The sequence below is a fragment of the Hypomesus nipponensis genome, chromosome 23, assembly GCF_054491055.1.
Source record: "Hypomesus nipponensis isolate SF chromosome 23, ASM5449105v1, whole genome shotgun sequence".
NCBI lineage: Eukaryota > Metazoa > Chordata > Actinopteri > Osmeriformes > Osmeridae > Hypomesus > Hypomesus nipponensis.
The window spans coordinates 12,641,204-12,650,287 of NC_140383.1; the positions used below are offsets into that span (position 1 = coordinate 12,641,204).

The 9,084-nt window shown below is 39.9% G+C and overlaps 1 long non-coding RNA gene across 1 annotated transcript; it reads left to right on the plus strand.

Annotated features, from left to right (window-relative positions):
• The first annotated feature begins 5,427 nt into the window (after positions 1–5,427).
• Positions 5,428–7,244, plus strand: LOC146234290 (uncharacterized). The gene is made up of 4 exons (XR_014741751.1): positions 5,428–5,617; positions 5,710–5,798; positions 6,013–6,029; positions 6,113–7,244. It is a non-coding gene; the product is annotated as an uncharacterized LOC146234290 (long non-coding RNA).
• Positions 7,245–9,084: the final 1,840 nt, after the last annotated feature.

The window sequence follows — 9,084 nt, forward strand, 5'->3', positions numbered from 1 at the left end:
TTAGCTTGTTAAAGTCTTTCAAAATTGTAAATGGAGGCTTTGACTCCGTCACTGTTGTTATGGTTACTTAGTACCTTTCAGATACTTTGTACAGGCTCCTGTGTAGCCAGCGGAATAATTTAGAACGGTGAAAAGACAGTTTTTCTGCAATGACGCAATAGGTGTCCGTTATCACCCTATAATGTACACCCCTGCAGCCAATCAGAATCGAGTATTCACCCAGACCATGGTATAAACCACGTTATCACTGCATTATTTGAAAGAGTATTTTTACCCACCATCTCAACAGCAGCCTGTGGAGTTCCAGTGCTGTTGGCCGCAGAGGGGTGAATGGATCGTGTCATCACAGAGATCCTCAACTTCTCCTGGGGTGCACACAGCCGGCCAGCCCCTCTGTTGAGCACTGCTTGCAAACAAAATCACCATAACTGTCAGATGGATGTTTATTCTACATTAAATTAATCGATTTTCCTTGTGCTATTCCAACAGTGAGATAGTGTGATGTTGTTTTAAAAGTCCCAGTTTGAGACCACAGGTCAATGTCCTGGTGGTGGAGTACACCACAGATGGACTGCAGAGGTGAAGGTTCCCTTCACGCTAAAACTGGCCTCAGTGAGCACTTTCCAGTCCCATCTCTCCCCTGGCCAGATGCTCTGGTCAGAACAGAAGTCAGAATAAGGGCAGTTCAGCGGCAATTTTTCGGATTGAGAGTCTCAGCGGTCAGTTGACACTATTTGTAGACCACTGAACTTCAGCATGACATCCAAAATGTTTTAGGGTACAATATGTTTGATAGAGAAGTATTTAGCTAATTTGCAATACAATATTGTAATTTTACTCAATGTACTTGAAATGCTTCTACTGAGTATACTTTCCGATTTAGATATGCAAAGTAAAGCAATAAAAATGTGTTATGCAAATACTCCTCTCTTTCAGTGGTTTTATACACATCCAGAATGTTCCACTGGTGTCCTCGATTTATCTTAGGTATTGCCCAAACTCTTGTAAAAAGACTGCGAAACCCTTTCAGTCTTGAGTGCCTGGGCAGTGTGGGCACAGCCATTTATCTTGGGATAAAAATGACATAGTGCCCCGGTCATTTAATTTCTCCACAGATTTGCTGGCTGTACATATGAATTTTCAGAGCAAGGTCACCATTTAAATGACTCAATAATTTTGCTGTGGGAATATTTTATCATCCAAGGCCACATGAATGCCTAGAAGGCATTTTCATCCATATTCATATGGTAGTTATAGCGATTCAATCTATTTTCTCTCATCTCCACCCCTCTGAGCAATTCTCAACACGGGCTAAGTAGAACTAAATATTTAAGTGAGGTAGATAGGTACATTCTCTTCATGTGAACATTGGTGCAAAATGACCACTGTTAGCATTAGAACAAAGACACGTGGTATTGAAAGTGCCCTTTTATGTCCAAAAAGTATAAAATCCCCAAAGGCACTTTACCTTTTGGACATTCTTGAAACACACTGCCCTAAAACATTCACACCAATTGGAAGTACAAAGCACTCCATCTCAATAAATTGAAAAAGCATTTATTATAGTTGCAATTGGAATCAATTGGAAATATAATAAATGCTGTGGAAAGTTCATGCCAAGTATAACAAATTCTTAATGTAATATTTGCACTATATAAAATATCCACCATTAAAGAGAATTTTCAAATGTATTGAATGAGTGCCTTCAATGTTTTGTCTGTGAGAACTTTTTCCAAAGCTTTTAGTAAGCAACCCTGTTGCATATTCTCCCCGTTTGTACTTTGGATGAGAGATTTACATTCTTCTTAACCCTCACCTGAGAGAGCCATGGGGAGAATTCTGATGAACAAGTTATGCCATTACATCACATTGCATAATTCTGCTTCATCCAAAACCTATTTCAGTGCAAAATTCTCAAACTGACAGTAATTGGAAGTTTTCTGTCTAAGCTAGAGACCAGACGGTTATTTCAGCAACTTCATCAGTTTTCTATGAATGGATTAGAGTGTAATAAGAATTTGGAATGAGACTTTAATCTAATGAATATGTCTGGAGTCAGTGTTCATATTTTCCTTCACTCCTACTCTAGATGTCTAGATGGAAAGCAGTCAGTTTTAAGATAATGCCTTAATGAGAAGTGACATGTCATCACCTCTTGCATTTATGGCTGTCACTGTTGGAATCTGTTTGTTACTGCAGTCTTCCAGGACTCATTGCTTACTGGATGGTTTGCACACATTTACTAATGCAGTCATGACATAAGTATGTCTTTTCCAGCAAGCGAAGACGAGGCCATGGTTGAGAAATCTCATGAACATTTCAGCTGAGCTATAGAGAAGAGCTTAGTTATGAGAGTCCTTATCTTCAGAAGAAGCACAGAAACTCCTGGCTGGTTGAACATTGTTGTGCTATTGAGACCGAGGCTGACTGGATGTAATCCACTGAAGCCTGTGTCCTGAATCCAGTACTCTGCACTTCAGACAAAAACAAATCAGCACACATGAACTCGTTGCTATACACACAGTGTCCTATTTTTGCAAGTTTGTTTTGGAATTAGTTAGTTTGGTGGGAGTGTTGGTGGGGTTGTCGAGAGGTTGTTGTTACTGGAAAAAGAAGTAAAGCTTGTTCAGTCAGTTCAGTTGTGATGCAGATTAAGGAAACTCCTTGGAGCAATGTCAGTTTACATAATGTTTGTTGTCTCCTGCCGCTGTGAGCACAATCTACCTGTGGAGAAAGCTGAGATGTTTGCTCATCATCACAGCACCTTCAAAGCAACATGCAGAACGATTTAAGGATGTTCTCTAAGAATTCAAATCTGTTACAGATGGTAGCATTTTTCAGACAGCAGATGAAAGGCTATGGAATATTTGCTACGGCATGTTAAATCCAGGTTATTTCGTAGGGTTACTCTCATAATCGTGGCTGTTCCTGGAGCTTGGTAATACAGTCTGACATGAAGTGACTGTTATCAAAGCAGAGACAACAGTGGGAGTCTTCTCACAGTGTCCCCTTCGCGACCCAGGAGTCCTCAGAGTGACAGGGGTGCTTGGGAAAGTGTCAGCGATCGAATTCACACCATTGGTGTTGGATCTGCAGCATGAGACTGTTCCCTCCCTCTATCTCTCACACACTCACTTTTTTTTTCTCCCTCCCTTTTTTTTTTCTTTTCTTTTTTATTTGTTTATGTTTACCTCTGTCTATCCATCAATTTCTAGATATCCCTTTCTATTGTTTCCTTTATTCTCTGTTTTCCTCTCTTTCTGTTTCTCTCTCTCACTCTGTTTCCTGCTCTTTTTTACAAAACATTAAAGAAGAGGAGGCAAAGAAGGCAGTACCCACCCTCTGTGTTGTGTTACAAAATCCCATGAACAATATGTATCATTTCATGAGATCCCTGGGTATGTCTTTATTGTTGATATTGTATGATGTTTGGAATTGTCCCACTTGGCTCATAGCAAGATACAGGAATTTTAAACAAATACAAAATGAAAGAAGCAATAGTAGGGCTTGGTCAGCACTTCCTTAAAAATCCAGAAATCTGATCGCTTATATCTGGTTGTTAATATATGACCACAGACAAAACACTTGAACATGGTCGTTTTTTGAACCTCTCTCCATAGCAGACAAGGTTCACTGGTATATTGGTGTGCGGTGTCTCTATACAGCCTTCAAATCAGTACTTCTACGCTTCTAGTCCCTCTGGTAGCATTTTAATAGGGAATCAAAGCACGCATGCTGTGGGATCTCTGTATGATGTACCCCTAAGGCAAAACAAAGGGCCATGCTCTTGTGTAGGGCCACCATATTTCAGTCCTCATCTAAATCAAAAAAAGGAGTTGTTTTATCTTCTTAATTCAACTGACAGAAGTATTTTTGTTTTATTCAATGTCTGTGACTGTCCGTCTGCCTCTCCATCTTTCCATCTTTGCCTGTTTTCCTCTCTCTCTCTCCCTCTCCCTCTCCCTCTCCCTCTCTCTCTCTCTCTCTCTCTTTCTCTCTCTCTCTCTCTCTCTTTCTCCTTTTCTCTCTCTCTCTCTCTCTCTTTCTCCTTTTCTCTCTCCCTTTTTGTCTCTCTAACTCATTATCTCTCAAGCTTTGCAAAGTGTTAATTTGTTGTGCATCTTGCTTCAAGCTGTTGGCATTTTAGTTGTAATCATAATCAAATGCCAAAGATTTTAAACCCACAACCATTACTGCTCCACCACTGAGCATGGGGCAGGCTCGTTTTCTAAACACATTTTCTTACGTGAGTAAATGGTAGAACTATCATTTTACAGCTTTTGATCCAGCAGTATATCAAATAAGAAGTTACAGTACTTTGAGGTGAAAAAAACAATATTGAGGTATAATGGATTACATTTGACCAGGAAACATTATTTAAAGCTTAGCATCAATCTTACAGCATCAACCTTTCATTTGTGGAGTTCAGGCTATTTTTGGGCTGCAATTATAAGCCTTGGCAAGCATCCTCTCATTGTACACACACTATTTTATGTAAACATTATCACATAACAAATAACATTATTTTATGTAGCATTAAGCGCTTAGTCTGTTATTGTTACACATTTTGAAAGAGTTGATCTTAAAACAGCTATGTAAACCTGAAAATAAATTGAATCAGTCTGTTAAAAAGTCTTACTCGTAAATCACATTCAGGTTTAAAAAACGAAAATGACTCTACTTACAATCTGGATAGGCCAGCTGCCTTGGCAAGAGGGGCCTAAGTATTTTTGTCATGTGGCCAGGCAACACCGTCCCAGACATCAAAGTAGGAGTGAGATAAATGATTCATGAACAGCTGTCATTGTTTTCATTGTATTGTGTAACTGGGGGGTCAAGCAGTATTCTGTGTGCATCAACAATAATTGTGTTGTCCTCAACCAGACCACTGGGGCAGAGGGGAAAGTCATGGAGACCTTGACCTTGCTGAAAGCCCACTTAAAGAGTATGTAAAAACAACTGTCAAACTCATTGAAAAATTGTTGATTGAAATATGTTGGATTGTGTGACGAGATCTGTATTGAATGTGGTTTTGAAAGGGCTACCTAACTGTTAAAAGAGATCAGTTAATGGTGGCCAATGCCAAAGCTTAAGTTTTAGGGAGAGTAACTGTCCTCATCTGTAAAAAGTTCTATGTCCACTTTCTTGAACATAAAGTACCCATCCTGCTTGCTTAGCGTCTGTAGTGTTGCTGTCAACAGTCCTGAATAGGTGGAGTCACAACAGAGCTTTCCAAGGTACTGAATCAGACCTTGGGTAACAGTGCTGGTCCTTATGCTGGGAAGATCCTTGATCTGATACTGAAACTTGATATGCTGAGTGTGTATGCTGTAGGGTACTAGATACTGATTCGCTAAAAAGCAATTACATATCATCAGCCACATGGTACTGAGCTCAACAGGAGAACAACATCCTTGAGGTTGTTTTCACTGCAGTCTGCCCTGGTCTCTGTATTGGGAGAGATAACATTATGAACGATATGAAGATATCATTCAATAAAAAAAGAAAATGGAAGTTAATTTCACGTTCTCGACTTTGTGATTCTATCCAGAGTATCCCTGACATTTCTGATCCTGTAGCGTGACATTCATCTGTGTGGACTTAAAGGCATTTGGAGGTGAGGGAAGGGAAGTGGGGGAGAAGGGAGGGAATGTGTCGCTTTGGAGCGAGGCTTCTTAACCTTTAGTTTCAATTTGTTTCTATTTCCAGAACGGGGCAGAGTGCCCTGCCAGAGAGAGCAGTGTGTTCCAGCTCCTCTTGCCGCCAGCAACTCTCTTCTATGCCTGAGCTCCAACTGGGTCTGTAATCAAACTTCCAATACAGCACGGCTGCTCCAATTCACAGTTGGCTAATGTACTCCTTTATGACATATTGCTGCTCTTTAGTCACGCACCGTTAAAACATTTGGATTCACACAAGCCAAATGTATTCAATATACACCATTATCACTTTGTTTTTAACTTTTATCTTCACTGAACTACATATGTTGTTCTTTCTCTGATGGTTTTGCAGCTAGGTAGCTCCTGAAGGTAATTTTCAACTAACCTGTACAACCAATTTTAGATGTTAGCCCATCCTTCCATATGGCTTATCATTCATCTCTCTTTTCCAGATAATGGGCCATCTTACTGTACCTCTGAAGTGAGGCTCGGAGCAATTGTTTTATTGTCGTAAAGGGAGACCAGGATGCGGTCGAAGGGAAGACCTGTGAATTGCTTTGAGAACAGAGGGAAATCCTGCTCAATTCTCTTTTTTTCTGTCTAAATCTTTGAGAAGGATTTCACGCTGAGAATTAGAGGCCTGGTCTGCTTTGTGAATATTATGAAAGCGTGACCCGTAAAAATAGAATGCAATGAACACTGACGGTTGGAGTCTCTTATTCAAAAGTAATGTATTCCGGCGTGTCTCACTAGAATTGAAAGGGCAGAGATTTCAGAATCCTTGTGTTTTCATTCTCAACCATCTGGAATGGTTGCAAAGTTACGTTTGATACATTGTTAGCACATATGAATGAAGATAAATCATTGTTGTTGATAGTACCATTATTGTGGATGTTTTGAATGTTTTTATCAGCTACTGCTGGTAAATTCTACTCTCGAAAAATTCCATACTCTGCCCCTTACGTAACTGTAAAATCTTTTTTTTTGTATCCATAACCTCGTCGATACATCTGACAAATGCATTTATACGTGACTTTCCTGCAGTCTCGTGGACTGAGATCCTCATTTGGGAACAACTTGAATGCACTGAACATAATCTAATCTCAGGAAGACTTCAGAGCATTTAATACTTTTACTGTTGTCTAAGCTCAGAGCCCAGAATAGAAAATGCATCGGCTTCCTATTTTTCATAAATCTGGCTGTACTGTGTCAGCTTCATGACTGATTCCCCTTGGAGCATGTGAAGCCTCAGGGGACTGACAGAAATAACTAAAAGCTCTCTTGATCTCTGTTGCATTTAATTACACCAGAGTTGTTATTTACAGTTTGAAAAGCAAGTTAATTAAAAATAACTAGGAGGCCTGAAATGTCACATCAAGATAACCTGCCTTTTTTAGCGTTCTAGTCTATTGGGTTTAGGTTTAAGTACTCGGTTCAAACAAGACTTAAGTTAGACAAAGCCGTACATGATTTACAAACATTTGTAATGTTAACATATATAGCATGAAAGCAAAGATAGTAATGTATCTTAATGTATAAGGCTTTAATTTGACTGAGAATTTGATCATAAATGTATTGAATTCATGTATTGTATTGGCCTCCTTGTAAAGTTCTTTGTTGAGAATTCCTTAAAAAGTGGGCCATCCTCATGGAAAAGTTTCTCAAGCAGGTTTGGAAGCAACTTCTCTGCTTACTTTTACTCAACACATAAATAAAATGAGAAACATGCAAAAAATAAGGTGGAATGTGAAGATGGGCTAGTGAAACATCTACAAATACAAGCCTGAAGCAAACCCTCAGAGGGGAACAGGAAGTAGCAGGATTGATGTCTATTTTCTCTTCAAGCAGTGCCTTCATTCGCATCCCTGTGGAGGACTGTGCATCCGCCCTCCTCCCAAGAACATGTCTCACTTTCTTTCTCTTTTTTTTGAAAGCCATAGTTCTGACTTGTTTTCTACTTGGATGCTTGCAATTGTGTGGTGCAATTACAGACAATCATTTAGCTAAACCAAACATCACAGAAAAGGGTGGTGTCATCCTGTAAATAAGAGGTGTTGGAAAGCAATTAGCAACACTTGTACACCACCACACAGGCCTTGTCTGTGTGAAGTAATTATCTAGTTAACTCTGCAAGTTGGAGGAGAAAAAGCAGCTCCAATGTGCATACCTAGATTTGTAACATGAATTCGTTTTCTGCTCTTAACTAGCTTTAGGAATGCAAGATGCAGATCTCTGGCGTGCACATATTACACCAATCATTTCTAAATATTATGAGTATTATACTGTATATAAGCATTAGACTAGGTGCTATCTAACGTGTCATTTTGAATTGATTTTTCTATGGTTTACTAAGGATATTTGACAAACAGACCCAAATCTGTTAAGTTAGAACACGTATCCTCGTTCACTATCACGCTGAACATTGGTGTGTCACAAGGCTGCAAAGTGAACCCTCTACTCCTTTTTCAGCTTTGACTGCGCTCCTGTTTTTGGGTCTAACACCATGATCAAGTTCACAGATGACACCAGGGTGGTAGGCCTGATCAGAGATAACTTTGAGACTGCTTTACAGGGAGGAGGTCCAGCAGCTGGCTAAGTGATGCACTGACAACAACCTGACACTCAACACCAACAAGACCAAGAAAATCATTGTGGACTTCAGACGAGCTAGGAGCATCACACACATCTTCATCCATATCAATGGAGAGGTAGTTTATCTAGCTTCAAATTCATTGGCATCTGCATCTCTGATGATCTTACCTGGTCCCTAGACTCCTCCCCCCTGATCAAGAAGGCACAACAGTGCCTTTTCTTCTTGTGGAACCTCAAGAAAGCCCACCTGTGTTCTAGGATACTCGTGGACTTCTTCTGCTGTACCACTGAGCATTCTCATCAAAAGCATCTCAGTATGATATGGTGATTGCACTGCAGCAGTCAAAAATTCACTGCAGCAGGTGGTAAAGACAGATCAACAGTACATCAGCACCATTCTGCCCAACATCCAGGCCACTTACCACAAACTCTGTCTGGGCAGAGCAAAAAGCATAATCAAGCAGTCATCACATCCAAACCACAGTCTCTTTACCCGGAGCATCCGCACCAGCAGGCTCCAGAAGAGTTTCTTCCCTGAAGCGCTGACATTGCTGAACTCCACTTCACAACAATAAACACTCTTGAACTGCCCAGTACGTCTCTTGCACTGCCCACTGCTTCTATACACACAACTTTAATAACAATAATATAATCTTTAAACAAGTCTCTCCATTGCATATTTTGCACACTGTACATATTGCACATATATTGCAAATACTGTTCATACTCTTCTACTGTAAATAATGGCCATACTATGTCCAATGTCATTATGTATCTGTACATACTATAATTTATAGCCTTAAATTTGCATTACTGTACATGAATTATTATT